Genomic DNA, 20,519 nt, shown 5'->3' with positions numbered 1-20,519 from the left:
AGGAATATTTAATTGCTACTATTCTTGCATTTTTAATGGCACAATCCTCAAACCTGGTACAGTTGGTCATTGAGTGACTGGGGTTCAAATTCAGAAAAGGGGTGGAGCCACAAACAGCCAATCAGATTTGTTTCATTTCAATGCAAATTATTCATGCCAAAGACCACAAATCTCACAAACTTAGTCATTGAATAATTGTGTGTAAGTGTTAGAAAAAGTGGCCACAGCCAACACCAGCCAAATACATACCCAGGAAACGTCAGTACATCAGTGGGCAGAGAAAAATAAAAATTTAACTGGCAGAATGTAAACTGCAGCCATTCTTACATTGTCAATGGTAGAGTTCTCAATCTTTGCACAGTCGGTCACTGGGTACCTCGGATTAATATTCAGAAAAGTGGGTGGGGCCTACAAAAGCCAATCAAAATTCACCTATTGATTTTCAAGGGGAATATTTACATTGCTGCCATTCTTGCACTGTTAATGGCACAAGCCTCAAACCTGGTACAGTTGGTCTTTTGGTGACTGGGGTTCAAATTCAGAAAAGGAGTTGGAGCTATATATATATATATATATATATATATATATATATATATATATATATATATCTACTGGTGCATCCATGTTTTAGGAGCTTCTTGTAGATGTCCTCCCACATTGTCCCCATTTGTCCCTTTCTGTCTACCATGTGTCCCCTTCTGTCCCTGTGTGCTCCTTTGCTCCCCTTGTGTGTCCCCTTATGCCCCCCTATGTCTTCCTGTGTGTCACACTGTCTCTGCCTTTGCCCCAAGTGTCCTCCTCTGGTCCTCCTGTGTGCCCCCCTGTGTGTCCCCTTCTATTCCCCTGTGTTATCCTCTTGTCCCTCTGTGTGTTTTCCTATGTCTCCTTGTGTCCCCTCCTGTCCCCCTGTGTCTCTCTGTGTCCTCTCCAGCCCTCCTGTGTGGTCCTCCAGTTCCCTGCATGTCTCCTCCGCTCCCCTTGTGTAAGGACAATTAGCGGCAGCACCGGCTCACCTCATCAATTTTAGTGCCGATCAGCAGACCTCTCCTCTCCCGTGTGGCTTCCCCTAGTGACTACTGCGTCATCAGCAGAAGCCTTCATTAAGAGGAGGCGCCTGGAGATGAGAGGTCTGTTGATCACCACTGGGATAGCTGGATGAGGTGAGCCGGTGCTGCCGCTAATTGTCCTTACACGGGGGGGGGGGGGGGGTGGAGAAGACATACTGGAGACCATGGGACACACACAGGGGAACCAGAGGAGACATGTAGGGAACTAGAGAACCAAACAGGGGGATGAGGCAGGGAGTCCCCGACGTTGTGGCTGGTCTTATCGGCGGGCGTTCATAAGTCAAAGATTCCCTACATTCGCTGTGTAAGACACAGGGGCCTTTTCTCCCGATAATTTGGGGACAAAAAGTGGGTCTTATATTCTGAAAAATATGGTACATATTTTTTGTCAGGTTATGTTAAGACGGATTGACATAGATTCTTACTGTACATTCATATTTAGCATTTTTGTCCTTTTGTATTTTTATTGCTGTAATATTTTTGAGAATACTAACCAATAAGTGTCTGTTCATCACAGTGGCTAATACTTGTTCAAGTTATTTGAAGGTCTCAAGTGTCTACCAAAGACAGCAATTTTCTCCTCAATATTCTCTCCCTATTTTATTACACAGCTATGTGCTGATAATACAGAGAAGAATAGATTCATATTAATCATATTAATCAACGTTCCATAAGTTAATTCAGGGCTGGGCAAACTTTGCACGGCCCGGGCCACATGCTGCAAACCACAGGCCACATTCCTAAAATTACTGCCCTCCTCCCTGCAGAGTCGAGAGTGAAAGAAAATGGAGGTTTAAAACTCTCCTACTTGCCACTTTTTGCGTCGGGTCTCCATGGCCACTGGGCATCATGTGACGTGTCACATGATATGCCGTCAGGACTAGTGTTGGGCGAACACCTAGATGTTCGGGTTCGCGAACGTTCGCCGAACATCGCTGCGATGTTCGGGTGTTCGCGCCGAACTCCGAACATAATGGAAGTCAATGGGGACCCGAACTTTCGTGCTTTGTAAAGCTTCCTTACATGCTACATACCCCAAATTTGCAGGGTATGTGCACCTTAAAGAGTAACTGTTAGCCCCCAAAGTGAAATTTAAATCTGTACAGCAATGTTTTATTTAGTATTAAACTGATCAAAAAAGCCAATGCAGAACTTAAAAATCTATATAATTTTGCTACTATGTAGCCTTTTTCCCAAGCTAACGACGCAAAGCCGCATATCAGATACTATTGACAAGCATGCAGAGCATGCCTATGTCTGCCCTCTCCCCCTCTCCCCCCCAGGACCAGGTGCCGATCTATTTGCACCACAAACAGCTGACCGCTCTGACAGGGAGACAGAGCGGCAGCACTTCCAGCCGGAGCACCGCAGAGCAGCCAGCGCCGTGCATCTCTCACATGTGATTCTCTCACATGTGACTCGGCGCTGGCTGCTCTGCGGTGCTCCGGCTGGAAGTGCTGCCACAGAACAGTACACAGAGTGGCAGTACACACACAATGCTATATAGTCTGGCTGAGCGGTGTACACAGAGTGGCAGTACACACAATGCTATATAGTCTGGCTGAGCGGTGTACACAGAGTGGCAGTAAACAATGCTATATAGTGTGGATGAGCCGTGTACACAGAGTGGCAGTAAACAATTCTATATAGTCTGGCTGAGCAGTGTACACAGAGTGGCAGTACACACAATGCTATATAGTCTGGCTGAGCGGTGTACACAGAGTGGCAGTACACACAATGCTATATAGTCTGGCTGAGCGGTGTACACAGAGTGGCAGTACACACAATGCTATATAGTCTGGCTGAGCAGTGTACACAGAGTGGCAGTACACACAATGCTATATAGTCTGGCTGAGCCGTGTACACAGAGTGGCAGTACACACAATGCTATATAGTCTGGCTGAGCGGTGTACACAGAGTGGCAGTACACACAATGCTATATAGTGTGGCTGAGCGGTGTACACAGAGTGGCAGTAAACACAATGCTATATATAGCGTGGCTGAGCGAGGTACACAGTGGCAGTACACACAATGCTATATAGTCTGGCTGAGCGGTGTACACAGAGTGGCAGTACACACAATGCTATATAGTCTGGCTGAGCAGTGTACACAGAGTGGCAGTACACACAATGCTATATAGTCTGGCTGAGCCGTGTACACAGTGTGGCAGTACACACAATGCTATATAGTCTGGCTGAGCGGTGTACACAGAGTGGCAGCAAACACAATGCTATATAATGTGGCTGAGCGGTGTACACAGAGTGGCAGTAAACAATGCTATATAGTCTGGCTGAGCGGTGTACACAGAGTGGCAGTACACACAATGCTATATAGTCTGGCTGAGCGGTGTACACAGAGTGGCAGTAAACAATGCTATATAGTCTGGCTGAGCGAGGTACACAGTGGCAGTACACACAATGCTATATAGTCTGGCTGAGCGGTGTACACAGAGTGGCAGTAAACAATGCTATATATAGTGTGGCTGAGCGAGGTACACAGTGGCAGTAAACAATGCTATATATAGTGTGGCTGAGCGAGCGATGTACTACTGTTCCCAGCAGCGACACACAATGACTGGGGGGGACCCTGGCTAGCGTGGCTGGAGAGCGAACTACCCTGCCTGCCTACCCAAAGCTAAACCCACAGAGAAATGGCGGAGATATGACGTGGTTCGGGTATTTATTTACCCGAACCACATGACCGTTCGGCCAATCAGAGCGCGTTCGGGTCCGAACCACGTGACCCGTTCGGCCAATCACAGCGCTAGCCGAACGTTCGGGGAACGTTCGGCCATGCGCTCTTAGTTCGGCCATGCGGCTGAACGGTTTGGCCGAGCACCATCAGGTGTTCGGCCGAACTCGAACATCATCCGAACAGGGTGATGTTCTGCAGAACCCGAACAGTGGCAAACAGTGTTCGCCCAACACTAGGACATGCCAGCATACTACACACTGGCTGCCAGCATGTTGCACGGTGACACATCCTGATGGTGTGTCATGGGATCCCCTGTTGCCATGGAGACGTGATACTGAAATCGGCGATCAGGTGAGTTTTAAGCCACTGTTATCGCTGCAGGGAAGGAGGAGGGAGGAGAGGAATTTACAGCGCAAGTGGGTCGTAGTTTGCCCAGCACTGGGTTATTAGCTGATAAAATGTTATAGCCATCCCCAGGGGCGTTGCTAGCCCCAAAGATCAGTGACATGGCCCTGGATCTTTCTGGGGTGCCCCAGATGTCCCCCAGGAAGAGTCAGCTGTGGTGCCTCAACAGGGGGCATGCATTGCTGGGAGCATAATTGGGGGTATGCTGGGTGCTGTGGCACCTCTATGTGGGCATACTGGGTGCTGTGAAGTCTTTATGGGGGCATGCAGGGAGCTGTGTTTTTTTCTATAGGAGAATACTGGGAGTTGTTGTGTCTCAATGGGAGGGCCGTGGGAGCATGAGAGGGGGGCCACTAGAAGGTCAGGGAATGATATGGGGGAACTACCAGATACCTGGTGGCAGGCTAGCCCACCCCGCAGAAAACCAGACCAACCAGCACAGAAGCCAGGTAACTCTGCCTTCTTATGTGATATGCTGCATTCATTTTGTTTTGTATTTATTTATTTATTTTTTAATTAATGGAGAGGGAGTTTCATCCAGCATTTTGCTGGACTTGTCTACGTAGACCGCTATTAAGTTCATGTAAATATGGCTTCACCCATGACCACACCCACTGGTGTATGGCCACCAGGGCCGGGCCGAGGCATAGGCTGGAGAGGCTCCAGCCTCAGGGCGCAGTGTAAGAGGGGGCACAGAATTCATTCAGCTGTCATTCCTAATTGTGTTTGAAGCAGAAAGAAATAAGAAAAGGGGATACATGGCAGTGACTGCAAGCCAGATAACTAGATATTAAGGTGTTGGGGGCCCTGTGGCCCTCTTAGTCTAATAGCAATCAGTGTGTGACGGCTGGGGTGGGAGGGATGGAGGGGCGCACTTTGGTGTCTCAGCCTTGGGTGCTGGAGGACCTTGTCCCGGCTCTGATGGCCACACTCATTTTCACACTCATTTTCTGGTTGGAGGGCCCAAAAGTGCCCCGGATCTCTAAGGGTGGCCACTAATGGTCCAATTTCTAGCAAAAAAAAAACGTTCAAACGATCAGAAATTCTGATCGGATTGGTTGTAAATGATCTCCATTGATGGGCACAATAGATTACGAACAATTATAAAAATAGTCGTCCGATTGGGTTTTGGTCAAACCAAAATTTGGATTTTCTAGTTGGCTGTGATAGATAGGAAGCAAAGATTGGTTCGTTTATGGTGTAGTGAACGATTTTTCTTCCGATCAGAGTTATCTGATCGCTCGAACGATTTTTCGCTAGAAATTGGATCGTTAGTGGCCACCTTTAGGATCCTAGCAACACCCCTGGGCAATCCCTTCTTGCACTATGCTGGATCTTCCTATGAAGGAAATGTCCTCTCCCTGCTAGTGCAGGCCTCAGTCAATCCATTCGCACATAGAGTAATCTGCTGTCAGTCAAACAAGATGGCAACAATAGGAAATATGGGTTAATATGGGTATTACATGGCGGTTTGAGCAATGCCAAGCTCTGAAAAACAATCTTGTTAGAGCCATTATGAGATAATAGGGCTGCCCTGGGGCATGGAACTCTGTTTTCTGCTTATTTTCTAACAAACTACCCTGGAAAGTAAAAAAAATGGGATATTTACAGCGAGAAGACTCCAGCTGCAACTGATTAGCTTACTGCAGCTGGATTGTGGCCCCCGCAGAGCGCCTTCTAAAAATAGCCAGTCTGTGAGTTCCCCATAATAGGATGCAGTCTCCGCAGACAGCCAACATGAATGAGACACAGACAATGCTTATCATCTCTGCTGGCCTCAGACTGAAGCACACTTACCGATGGCTTAAAGTCACCATATCACTAGGTTAGTCATTAGAATTTAACATTCTCTTTAAAGAGACTCCGAAGTCTCTTAAAATTCCGCTTTTTATTTTAAAAATGTGTTTAACATCATTCCCCTAACTAAAACGCTGCATACCTGTGGCTGGAATCTACCTAAATCCCCCCAAACTCCCCGGGGGGGGGGGGGGGGGGGGGCAATCCGGGCAGCGCTTCCGTGTGAGGCAGAGCTTTCAGCTGCAGCTCTGCCTCTCAGCGCGTCTGTCAGCCTGGATCGCCACCTCTCCCCCGCCCCTCTCAGTCTTCCACCTTAATGATGTTAAACACATTTTTGAAATAAAAAGCTGAATTTTAAGAGATTTCAGTGACTTTTTAAGTGTTATTAACCCATTAGCAGCTTCAAGCAAAATGTTTTGTTTGAAAGCCGATCACATGGCATTGACACAGTGGCGGCAGAAGTAATTTAAGTCAATGGTGACGCAGGTTTTAAAAAAATTGGCGGTGGTGGTGCAGTGCAATCGAGCCCTTCAACAGAACATCGGGCTCTCAATCAAGACACAGGAAATGAGCAGTAGAGAGTTGTCTATAAAGGGCAGTTCGCCAACTTACTCATGAACCATTTATTGCAACCCAGATGAATTAAAATTTCCTGTTTGAGCCTTTTAACTGCAAACAGGACATTTAATGCATCAGGTGTTTGTGCTGTGGCCATTCCCCATCACGCGCATGCATGTATGTGCACCCCCTGTGGGACCGCTGGTGCGTTCACGAGCACGTGCATAGCTCCAAAGGCAGCATGATAGGTGCAAGCATCACAGCTTAATATGCATTTGTTTTGCAGGTCAAACCAACAACTGGAACTCCCAGAAAATGAAATATTCAATTGTAATGATTCTTATTTTTCTGGTTAAAAAAACAAAGCATTATTTTTTTTAACATAACAGACAAACATGTTCATTCTCAAACAACTGATCAAAAAAAAAAGTTTATTTGAAGTACAGCTTCCCTGAAAGTGATCAAAAATCATTAGAGCGCAGATACTGTGTTTTCTATACAGGAGAATTCTTTGAAGATGCCGGATCATGGCGGTTATGTTTTCTGCTCATTAAAGGATTCTGAGTAGCTCTCTCACCACATCATTATCACCTTGAGAAACTGTTGTTCCTGGGGTTGGATCGTTTTCTAGAGTCTTTTTTAATTACTTTGTTGGGGGGGGGAGGCATTTTTTCTGCACTCTGAAGATTATATTAAAATACGGTGTGGAGGACTGCATATATTAACAAATGAAGTATAACGAAAGTCTAGGTTAATAAGTCCTAAACTGCCTTAATCAGTCTCTGAATTAAGTAAGGTCTTTTCTAGGGTGTATACGTTTTGTAGCCCGTTATGCTGCTTTGTACAGTGGCTTGCAAAAGTATTCGGTCCCCTTGAAGTTTTCCACATTTTGTCACATTACTGCCACAAACAAGAATCAATTTTATTGGAATTCCACATGAAAGACCAATACAAAGTAGTGTAAAGGTGAGAAGTGGAACGAAAATCATACATGAATCAAAACATTTTTTACAAATAAATAATTGCAAAGTGAGGTGTGCATAATTATTCAGTCCCCTGAGTCAATACTTTGTAGAACCACCTTTTGCTGCAATCACAGCTGCCAGTCTTTTAGGGTATGTCTCTACCAGCTTTGCACATCTAGAGACTGAAATCCTTGCCCATTCTTCTTTGCAAAACAGCTCCAGCTCCATCAGATTAGATGGACAGCGTTTGTGAAAAGCAGTTTTCAGCTCTTGCCACAGATTCTCGATTAGATTTAGATCTGGACATTGACTGGGCCATTCTAACACATGGATATGTTTTGTTGTAAACCATTCCATTGTTGCCCTGGCTTTATGTTTAGGGTCATTGTACTGCTGGAAGGTGAACCTCCGCCCCAGTCTCAAGTCTTTTGCAGACTCCAAGAGGTTTTCTTCCAAGTTTGCCCTGTATTTGGCTCCATCCATCTTCCCATCAACTCTGAACAGCTTCCTTGTCCCTGCTGAAGAGAAGCACCCCCAGAGAATGATGCTGCCACCACCATATTTGACAGTGGGGATGGTGTGTTCAGAGTGATGTGCAGTGTTAGTCTTCCACCACACATAGCGTTTTGCATTTTGGCCAAAAAGTTCCATTTTGGTCTCATCTGACCAGAGCACCTTCTTCCACGTGTTTGCTGTGTCCCCCACATGGCTTGTGGCAAATTGCAAACAGGACTTTTCTGTTAACAATGGCTTTCTTCTTACCACTCTTCCATAAAGCCCAACTTTGTGCAGTGCACAACTAATAGTTGTCCTATGAACAGATTTCCCCATCTGAGCTGTAGATCCCTGCAGCTCATCCAGAGTCACCACGGGCCTCTTGACTGCATTTCTGATCAGCGCTCTCCTTGTTCGGCCTGTGAGTTTAGGTGGACGGCCTTGTCTTGGTAGGTTTACAGTTGCGCCATACTCCTTCCATTTCTGAATGATCGCTTAAACAGTGCTCCATGGGATGTTCAAGGTTTTGGAAATCTTTTTGTAGCCTAAGTCTGCATTAAATTTCTCAATAACTTTATCCCTGACGTGTCTTGTGTGTTCTTTGGACGTCATGGTGTTGTTGCTCCCAATATTCTCTTAGACAACCTCTGAGGCCTTCACAGAGTAGCTGTATTTGTACTGACATTAGATTACACACAGGTGCACTCTATTTAGTCATTAGCACTCATCAGGCAATGTCTATGGGCAACTGACTGCACTCAGACCAAAGGGGACTGGATAATTATGCACACCCCACTTTGCAGTTATTTATTGGTAAAAAAATGTTTGGAATCATGTATGATTTTCTTTCAACTTCTTACGTGTACACCACTTTGTATTGGTCTTTCATGTGGAATTCCAATAAAATTGATTCATGTTTGTGGCAGTAATATGACAAAATGTGGAAAACTTCAAGGGGGCCGAATACTTTTGCAAGCCACTGTATGTAGGTATGACATGTTTTATCCCAGATAGTAAGCTCAGGTCCGGATTTACATCAATGGAGCCTATAGGCACAGACAGGGATGGTGCTATAATATAGGCAAAAGGGGCAACTTCCCTAGGGCCCCAGGGTCCAAAGGGGCCCCGCAGGCATCCCCCTTTGCCTCTTTAAATAATTCCCCACTCAGACCTCAAGATCAGTGCGGCGACCGGACTTAACAGACCTCAGGCTCAGAGCGGGAGCCGAAGCAAATAGAGCAGTGCAAAGCACCGCCTGACTTCATATGCAGAAGTGACATCACCCATCTTCCTGCATTTGAAGTTATGCACGCGGCTGCTGTGGCCGCTCTGCCTTGGGTCCCGCTCTGAACATGAGGTCTGTAAGTCAAGTCGCCGCCCTGATCTGGAGGTCTGAGACAAGGTGAGGGGCACTGGGGGCAGTCTTATTCCTATATTCCTATACTGGGGGCAGAGCCATACATATTATATATACTGTATACACACTGGGGGCAGAGCTGTATATATATATATATATATATATATATATATATATATATATATATATATATATATATACAGTGGTGTGAAAAACTATTTGCCCCCGTACTGATTTCTTATTCTTATGCATGTTTGTCACACTTAAATGTTTCTGCTCATCAAAAACCGTTAACTATTAGTCAAAGATAACATAATTGAACACAAAATGCAGTTTTAAATGATGGTTTTTATTATTTAGTAAGAAAAAAACCTCCAAATCTACATGGCCCTGTGTGAAAAAGTGATTGCCCCCTTTGTTAAAAAATAACTTCACTGTGGTTTATCACACCTGAGTTTAATTTCTGTAGTCACCCCCAGGCCTGATTACTGCCACACCTGTTTCAATCAAAAAATCACTTAAATAGGAGCTATCTGACACAGAGAAGTAGACCAAAAGCACCTCAAAAGCTAGACATCATGCCAAGATCCAAAGAAATTCAGGAACAAATGAGAACAAAGGTACTGTAATTGAGATCTATCAGTCTGGTAAAGGTTATAAAGCCATTTCTAAAGCTTTGGGACTCCAGCGAACCACAGTGAGATCCATTATCCACAAATGGCAAAAACATGGAACAGTGATGAACCTTACCAGGAGTGGCCGGCCGACCAAAATTACCCCATGAGCGCAGAGAAAACTCATCTGAGAGGTCACAAAAGACCCCAGGACAACATCTAAAGAACTGCAGGCCTCACTTGCCTCAATTAAGGACAGTGTTCACGACTCCACCATAAGAAAGAGACTGGGCAAAAATGGCCTGCATGGCAGATATCCAAGGCGCAAACCACTTTTAAGCAAAAAGAACATTAAGGCTCGTCTCAATTTTGCTAAAAAAACATCTCAATGATTGCCAAGACTTTTGGGAAAATACCTTGTGGACCGACAAGACAAAAGTTGAACTTTTTGGAAGGTGCATGTCCCATTACATCTGGCGTAGAAGTAACACAGCATTTCAGCAAAAGAACATCATACCAACAGTAAACTATGGTGGTGGTAGTGTGATGGTCTGGGGTTGTTTTGCTGCTTCAGGACCTGGAAGGCTTGCTGTGATAGATGGAACCATGAATTCTACTGTCTACCAAAAAATCCTGAAGGAGAATGTCCGGCCATCTGTTCGTCAACTCAAGCTGAAGCGATCTTGGGTGCTGCAGCAGGACAATGACCAAAAACACACCAGCAAACCCACCTCTGAATGGCTGAAGAAAAACAAAATGAAGACTTTGGAGTGGCCTAGTCAAAGTCCTGACCTGAATCCTATTGAGATGTTGTGGCATGACCTTAAAAAGGCGGTTCATGCTAGAAAACCCTCAAATAAAGCTGAATTACAACAATTCTGCAAAGTAGAGTGGGCCAAAATTCCTCCAGAGCGCTGTATGTACGTACCTCCCATAGATAGCAGCTAAGAATGCCTGTGTGTGATCCTGTGCATGCTCCTGTCGCTGCCATTCATACACCGACTGGTGAATGGGAGCATGCATTCCCAAACCCAATCAAAGTTTCTGTGATCAATGGTGGTCATTGACAAAATAAAATTAAAACACACAAACACAATATTTCTGTACACAGGAATAAAGTGGGAGGACATCTAGTGGCCAAAAAGTAAACAAGACACCTACTTAAATTAAATAAAAATAAATTAATCCCCATTCATTAAGCCCCTAAACCCGTAACCCCCCCCCCCCCACACACACACACACACACACACACACACACGCACACTTATCAAAATAAAACACTTCTGAAAGTCAAAGTGCCAAAAAATGCATAAATAGTTGCCTTAGGTTTTTTTCTTTTTTTTTTGTATGTATGTCATGAGGGTATATTACTGTCACAATACATTGTACTAGAGACATAATTTAAACATTCCAATAGCCGGGACAAAAGGGCAAAATAAAATGTGTGTTTTATCCACAGTAGCACATTTTTTTTTTTTTTTTTATAACAAAATGTATTGTTTTTTCAAGTTTTCCATCCATTTCACATATAATAGGTGTTACATTACAGTAGAGTAGAGTCCAAAACATTGGTTATGCTTTACTGTCATTAAGACATACATCCAAAAAAAGATCCACGTTTACTCACATTGTCCAATGTGTCATACAGTATACAGTGCCATAATAAACCAGTGAACTATAGTGTAATCTCCCTCCCCTTCCTCTCCCCTCCCCTCCCCTCCCCTTAGTCATCCCTGGTTAATGGATTCAAATAGTATCAGTTCTATCATACTTCTAGATTACCTAATGTGCCTGATAACCTTTCAAGCAAATACCACTTGGTATCTGCAAAGGGAGTCAACACCTCATCTGTCTCTCTCTTAGAAAACACAGTTAAAATAAAATATTTCCAGGTTTTAAAGAAACTTTTGGTTTTCTTGTCTTTATGCAACAAGGCCTCCAATTTATCCTGTCTAAAAAGATGGAGAAGCTCTTCCTTTACATATTGTAGGAGCACTAGGATAAATCCACTTATTAAATATGACCTTGCGAGCTGCCAGGATTATAAGGTGTACTAGTTTGCTTGGAGAAGTAACTGGCTGATGTTGTAGGCCCGAGTTTGATGAGCACATTTTATTTTAAAACTATAATGGCTAAAAACTGAGATATAATGAAAGTTTTCCATTATTTCCATTAAAATTCATATAGCATAAAATAAATATAGCAAAAAGTAACAACCAAAGAAAGCCTAATTGGTGGCGAAAAAAAAAAAAAAGATATAGATCATTTTTATGTGAATAAATGTGAACGTAGTGATAAAGTTATTGGCACATGAATAGGAGGATTGGGGAAATGTGAAAACTGCTCTGGTCCTTAAGGGGAACACCACCTGTAGTTGTCAAGTTGTTAAAACAAAAACATTTTTTCTTAGAGTCATAGTCTTTTTGAAAAAAAAAAAACAGTCTCACTATTCCCCTTAAAACACGTTGTTATCGATAGCACATATAGTGATATTTTTATAAAATCCTGCTTTTGTTCGTTTGATTCAACTCTTCTCACCTATCTTATCCTACATTTTCTGAACAGCACATATAGGGAGGGACTTTGCTATTAGCCGCTAAATTGGGCGCAAAATGATGCAAAATTTCACATAATTTTTACGCAAAAGCTATTTAATTAACAAATCATACTTATATATGGAAGTAAATTTTAAAATGTACATGAAATTTCTCATAATTAGCAGATTACGATCATCACTAAGCTATACTGGAAATTTTCATCTTCTCCTTACTGGGTCCAGAGGTGCTCAGTTTATTCGATATCAATCCTCCTTCAAGAATGTATGTGATGGAAAGGATCGGGTACAATGCTTCCCTGTAATGCCGGCACACCCACTTAGTACCCACTTAGTGTGTTCAGGCGATTGATCTAGTCCCCTGCTTTAAAAGAGATATTTTCTTTTCTCAAAATTTTATGCTTCCTAAAAGCAAGATTGTCAGCCATGAACTTAAATTCTATTTACCCACTGCTCTATGTTTATTATGTAGTATACATGCAGCCTGCATTGCAAGCATTCCAATATAATCATAAATGTGATTGCTGTAATTAATCTTATCTCAGTCAGCCTGGCTCTATTCAGGTACATTGCCAAGGGGAGGGAAGCTTGTTATCTCCCCTCCCACATTCCTGCTCCTCACTAATTGGCTGAGAACAGTTCTGTGTGACAGGAGGTAGAGAACGGAAATACACCTCAACCCTCTGCAGTGAAATATGATCTACACTGTGCTCACATGTTTACAAAGTCAGCTAGATATGACAGTAAAGTTTCTAGGAGAAAAAAAGAGCAAGGGAGGAAATTACATCAGGATTGGCTTCAGTCAGAGACAGTAAAGATGGAACATGCCTGGAACAGTTTTCTCTTTATTTACTATATAAAATTCACTGAAATAAAAATGTGGAAAGTGCAATACATATGTATGTAAGTAGAACAAATATTTGTCTACTGATTTATGTGTTCTTTTTTTCCTGGGATAGTAGCCCTGCTGCTTTAAACTGTCAGGGTGAGGGTGACTCTAATCAGTTCTTTTCTCATAGGGGTTAGTCTTAAATCCAACTGACAGATTTAGTGTAACATCAAAAAGCTATAAAAACAAATTCATACTTCAGTTCAGTACAAGATCTGGACTGAAGTTAGTCTTGAGTGCCATATTTTCAGGCCTTTTTTATAGCATATACTTTAATTTTACAACTTTTCAGTTCTGAAACCTCTACATATTTATCCGTAAAAACTGTTTTGTAATTTTTGTTTGAAAGTCCAGTAACAGCAGAGATGACATATCTCTGGATAAACACATCTGCTACGAAATATGTTTTATGGTGTTTCGCTTCGGCTTTTTAAAAATAAAACGTTAATTTATGAGCGCTGCTTTGCTGTAGCTCCGACAAGTTAAATTAGGAAGGATTATATTAAGATGAATAAGAGTAAGAGCAGTTGTCATTGATTAAAGGAATTACACTCCAAAAGCCTAAGAAGTGTTGAAAAGTTTGAAATCTTGGAGTTGAACTTTGGCAGGGAGGGAGCCGAGTTCGGAGCTGGAGTGATTATAGTAGAACAGCTCATTTTCACCATCTCACTGTAACTAGAGGTGACAGCTTAGGTCTTGCTACACAATAGACTAACCAGCCCAGTAAGAATTAAGCAAAGCCTCATCCAGCATCTGACTTGATGACTATATTTTGAAAGAGACATAGCTGTGGCATTGCTCCAGGGTAGTTAATAAGGCTAAAGTGCACCCAGGCTGAGGGTGTAAAAATTGAGCCCTTCCCTCCCCCATGGACTCACAAACATTATCTGCAATGCGGTATTTAGCCCCCAGTATAGGTGTCCCCAGGAAAGGTATCCAGACATAGGTGCCCCCAGTAAAAGTATCCAAGTATAGGTGCCCCAGTATAGGTAGCCAGTCATAGGTGCCCCCAATATAGGTAGCCAGACATAGGTGTCCACAGTATAGGTAGCCATGCCCCCAGTATAGGTATCCAGGCATAGATGGCCCAGTATAGGTATCCAGGCATAGACGCCTCCAGTATAGGTATCCATGCATAGGTGCCTCCAGTATAGGTAGCCAGGCATAGGTGACCCCAGTATAGGTAGCTAGACATAGGTGCCCCTGGTATTGGTTAATCAGGTATAAGTGCCCCAAGTATAAATGATGGAGGGGAGCTATGGCCACACTGGCACTTAGGTGCCAGGAGGGGGGCCCACCTTCTTCCTCTTTTGCTCTTCCCAGGACCCCCCTCCATGCTCCCACCATTACTGCAGGGTAAGCACAGCAGAAAGCCTGACATAGAGATAACTCACCTTCTTCCAAGCTCCAAGCAACACCCACTTGCCGCTGGGCTCCTCTGTCTGCAGCCGCTTACACTTACTACTTCCTGCTATTCAGGAAGTAGTAAGAGGAAGCGGCTGAACAAAGGGGAAGAGATTTTCGCTTGGAGCCAGGAAGGAGGTGAGTTGTTTCTATGTCAGGCTTACCTCTGCGCTTACTCTGCAGTGGAGGGGGGAGCATGGAGGGGGCCCCGGGGAGAGCGTGGGAGGGATAAGACAGGCCCCCTTCCCAGCAGCTAAGAGCCAGTGTGGCCACGGCTTCCCCCTCCATCACTGCGCCCCCCCATCCCTTCACTGCGCTCTGGGCAGACACTCACTTTGCCCACCCCTAGAAATGCGACTGCATTGCTCACTAACATAACATTTCATTGTTTCGGCATAGTAAAAGCATGCAGCTACATTTTTAAATGGTTTAAAACTAAAACAAACTGAATAAAGATCTCAGCCTGCAGGATTTCAAGTCTGTGGTAGTAATAATGGTATTGACAGAATTAAAGTAGATGGTCGGTGAATATATCATTGCCTTCTTGTGTGTCCTCTGTAGTGCTGAGTAAAAAATTATCATAATCGTAATTTTGCATCATAATTATGTTACAAAATCATAATGCGAAAATTTGGGGAAAAAAATAATTTTGTTTCTAAATGTAATCAGGAATCATAATTTGCAATTACGTGTAATATTGTGTAATTTCCATGCCATTTTGTGCTAACTTTAATGGTAATATAGCAAAGCCCCCTATCATGATGGCCACACTTGTTGTTATATGACCTCTAACTCCTAGACTGCTGGAGTCCTCAAAGGGGGATGGGTGTAAAAGTTTGAAGAGACCAAATCAAAGTTTGCTGAAAATCTCTCTTCGCCACCAACGTCTTGCACAGTAGCATGGCAACAGAACTGTATCTCATAATTCCAGCAGCTGTACAGGTCCTTTTCAGTGTAGCCGCCCCAACACTGCAAGCTGCTAATTGATTGGCTGCACTGTGGATACTCCTGCACTGTGGATACTCTGAAGCATAATTGAAGAGAACCTGTCCCACTGCTGCACTCCAGGACTGGGCCCCCCTCAGCCCCTGGCTCAGGCCTCAGGGGGCCACATATCGTACATAAGCGGGCCTTAATTTGAGGAGCACTGATCTAGATGCTGGAGCTGCTATCCAGAGTTCCACCAGAGGTTTTTGTCTCTGTTGACTTCAATGAAGTTCAGATTTCATATCTTCCAAATCCTTAGCTATTTGACTAAACTGCCCTTGAATCGAATAGTGACATAATCAAACAACATTAACCTCCAATTAACAGTAACAATGGAATCTCCTTCTTCGCTCACAGTACTGTCCTCTTGTCCTTGTATTTTTTCTGCCATTTTTACACTTTCAAAACTTTCAGTTATTTTCCTGGCTGAATGTGCTATGTAAACCGTAGTTAAGTAAATTTGATTAAAGGACAAATCTAATAATGGCAAGAGCAGTGCATGGCAAAAACCGCATCAATATATTGAGTTCTTTTCTTTTAAAATAATTAAAATTAAAACTGATGGAGCAAGTCCCTGCAGCCGGCCCACAATGGCTAAATGGGGAATAAAGTGACATTATAGGTACACCTGACTTTGAAAGGCTTGGATACACTCCAAGGACCAAGGTTAGCGTCGTAATGTTTCCCAGCACCACTCCGCAGAATCTATGGTTACATATTTTGTGCTGATAAGAGGTAACAACAAGTCAGGAATAGCTCAGAACAAGATGGGTAAGTGGCTCTATATTTAGGCTGTATCTGCGCCATCACCAGACACAGAATCAACAGGAGGAAAAAAGGGAAAAACAAATATTACTGTAGCTTCTTGGTATTACAGAGGTTAGAAATATGGCAAATTACATTTCTGATCTGTTTTTAAAGTGAAACTTTCCTTTCTTTATTCCTGCCAGGGCGTAGATTTCAATCAGCATTGTACGATTGCTCTCGCCATTCCCACCACTGTCCACGTAACTGCACCTGCTCCCTCTGTTGTCATGCTGACAGCAGACCTTCCATATAGTGGGCAGGAGCCAATTTCATTGGTTCCTGACTCTGTGATTGCGATGAGCCTATCTCACCAATCACATGTCATAAAAGGGCAAGGACAACTCTAATCTTAAAGGGGCCAGAGGCATCCAGTCTCAAAGTGGTTCAATTTTGCAGCAAAAGCATGTACAAATCTTTCTGAAATGTCATGTGTAACAAACTTATCTGGTGTTGTCTCTGGAGGCTGCTCTGACAATGTTGAGCAGCTGCAAGAAGCTTCCTCTTCCTCTTTGCTCAGACGCATCCCCGGCTCCCCTGTAGATGTGGGTCAGCATGTTGTTTCTGGCAGTCACCCTATGAGGACACGCACAGCTCAGAGCTGCCTTTATAGGTTAAGGAGGAGTGTCTGAGGTGTGTTAGCTGATTCCTGTGGTCAGCTGACACTTGCTGCAGGGATGTTGCTGATTGGTCAGATTTTCCTGGGGGCTTGGTCTGTGATCTATTCTTTCTATATAAGTTCAGGGCATTCAGTTACTCGCTGTGCGTTATAGCTATCAGTATGCTGAGCGCTGGACCTTGCCTTGCTATTGTGCCTAAGTCAGCTAGTTTTTCATATACAGTATACAGACCCTGCTGATATATATATACTCTAGTTAGATCAGTCTTGTATGTTGTATATTGTATATTATATTGTATATTCTCCTGATTGTTATCCTGCATATGACCTGGCATGCCCCTCACTTTGATTAGTCTCATCCTTCCTGTACTACAGACATCTGATACTCGGTTCTGACCTTGGCCTGTTTACGACTCTCTCTCTGCCTTATCCTCCCTGTACTACAGTCATCTGATACTCAGTTCTGACCTTGGCCTGTTTACGACTCTCTCTCTGCCTTATCCTCCCTGTACTACAGTCATCTGATACTCAGTTCTGACCTCGACCTGTTAACGACTCTGATTTTGTCTGACTCCTGGTACCTGTTTCTGATATGTGTATGACCTTTGGCTATCCCCGACTTCTCGATTTCTATAGATCTGCTAAGTACCTAGTGCCCCAGGCATTACATCATGTTTACCAAAATGTTCTCTTACCATTTCTATTAGCAGCTGTTAGAATGTAAGTATACTTGAATTCTAGTCTCAGGTACTGAAGTCTAGTAAAGACTTGAGATACAGGGTCTCTTTAAGTAGAGTTTCTCGGAGAGAAATGATGCAGTCATGTACCAGGAACATGTTCCTGGTGGAAGGCCACATAATGGGTAGTGATGTCGCGAACCTCCGATTTTCGGTTCGCGAACCCTGTTCGCGAACTTTTGCGGAAGGTTTCAGTTTGCGGAAAAGTTCGCGAACCGCAATAGACTTCAATGGGGAGGGGAACTTCAAAATTTAGAAAAATTTCTACCGGCTGGAAAAATGATAGAAAACATGTTTCAAGAGATCTAATACCTGGAGGAAGACATGATTGAGTGAAATACACATCAAAAGTCCCAGGAAAAAATCTAGATTTCACATAAACCCCTATTTTAAGGTCATAAATCTCATTCAATGTTCAATTACAGGCCTACACTTTCCTCCTCCCTCCTTCCCTCCTCCCGGAGGGAGGAGGGTCTCATCTTCCAGGGAATTGTAGAATTTCAAAAGCCAGCTTATATACCTTGGCCGGGAATTGAACCCAGGTCTTGGCCGAGAAGACCTACAAATCTTTAAGCAAGCTATTTTTTCTCTAGGATAGATCATAATGGTACATGCTAGGCTGCCTTCAGCATGTAGTGCAGGTGGTGGTATAGCGGTTAAGAGAGCTGACTACCAAGCACTCAGACCTGGGTTCAATTCCCGGCCAAGACCTGGGTTCAATTCCCGGCCAAGCTATGTAAACTGGCTTTTAAAAGCCCACAACTCTTTAAGCAAGCTCATTTTTCTCTAGGATAGATCATAATGGTACATGCTAGGCTGCCTTCAGCATGTAGTGCTGGTGGTGGTATAGCGGTTAAGAGAGCTGACTATCAAGCACTCAGACCTGGGTTCAATTCCTGGTCAAGATCTGGGTTCAATTCCTGGCCAAGGTATATAAGCTGGCTTTTGAAATTCTACAATTTCCTGGAAGATGAGACCCTCCTCCCTACGCGAGGAGGGAGCGAGGGGAAGTAATAACAATTAGCTAGGAACAAGCCTATAAGAGCCTAACTAAACTCTCACTAGCAGAGTCTGTCAGCAGCTGTCCCTTAACTAATTAGTGCAGGCAGACTAGTGAGTAAAACGACACAAGGACCTTGCCTTTTATAAGGGGGGGTGGAGCTCCAGGAGTGAGTGCAGTCTGGTTGGCAACAATGTGCCTGCTGACTGTGATGTAGAGGGTCAAAGTTCTGCTCAATAGAGCATTATGGGGCAAATGAACTTCCGTAACAGTTTGCCTGCTCCTGGCGAACGCGAACCACCGAAGTTCGCCTGGAACCGTTCGCCGGCGAACCGTTCGCGACATCTCTAATAATGGGTTATCAGGTCTAACTGCCCCCGACAATTAGTCGACGGACACAGTAAACAAAGCCGATATTTACAAAACATTGCATTCTTTGCAACTAGGTTATAAGCAATGGAATATGAATTAATGAGATGGGTCACATGCCCATGCCCGCCAATTGTAGGCTTGGGGGTATGGCTCAGATGATGTCAGAATTTAGCTCTTTGATGTTCATATAAAATAGGGAGTCCGGATGGAAAAGATTACTGTACTCTACTTTCCAGCTATCCGTCTCTCTCTCCGCTTCCTAGTTAGAATACTAGCTTCATGTATGTAGCTGTAAATATATGTAATGTACATAGGACATATGAAAGACTAGTTATACTCTGAAGAAATCAAATTTTAACACACAATGCTTAATAAACCCCTTTGAAAGGTGAAGAAGGCTGTCTCCGCTCTATCTCCTGTATGCTGTCGCTGTGAGTTGCAGCTCTGATGAGTTGCTGGTGCCGGAGCAAAAGGTGTGTGGTGCTGTTGCCAATAGCAACCAACATATAAATTCTCACAGTTGGTGTCTGAAACCCTAGGCCAGCGGTGGCGAACCTATGGCACGCGTGCCGGGCCCGGCACGCGTAGCCTAATCTGCTGGCACGCCACCGCTGCTTATGAACTGGCCGCAGCGTCTACTAGACGCCGCCGCACCAGTTCATATCCCGCAGCCCCGCAGTCTCCCGGGAGGCAGACCAGGGCTACGGCAAGATGGCTGCCGAAGCCCTGTACTGGAGACTATTTGTGTCTCCAGTACAGGGCTTCGGACGCCATCTTCCCGTAGCCCTGCACTCTGCCTGTCAGCGGCAGCGTGGGAGACTGCAGGAGGAACGTCCAGGGGAGATGCGCGCCAGAGCCCAGCCGGGAGAGAAAACTTCTTTCAGGTGAGTACATTACTTTTTTTTCAGGTAAAATGCGGCCCACTGTGTTATTTTCTGGTAAAATGTTTTGTCACATTGTGTTTATGTCCTGTGACATGCTGCCCACTGTGTTTGTTTTCTGGTGAAATGTGGCCCACTGCGTTTTTCTGGTGAAATGTGGCCCACTGCGTTTGTTTTCTGGTGAAATGCTGCCCGCTGTGTTTGTTTTCTGGTGAAATGCTACCCTCTGCGTTTGTTTTCTGGTGAAATGTGGCCCACTGCGTTTGTTTGCTGGTGAAATGCTACCCTCTGAGTTTGTTTTCTGGTGAAATGCTACCCTC

This window comes from Hyperolius riggenbachi, chromosome 1, assembly GCF_040937935.1.
Source record: "Hyperolius riggenbachi isolate aHypRig1 chromosome 1, aHypRig1.pri, whole genome shotgun sequence".
Classification (NCBI taxonomy): Eukaryota; Metazoa; Chordata; class Amphibia; order Anura; family Hyperoliidae; genus Hyperolius; species Hyperolius riggenbachi.
This window is presented reverse-complemented; position numbering follows the sequence as displayed.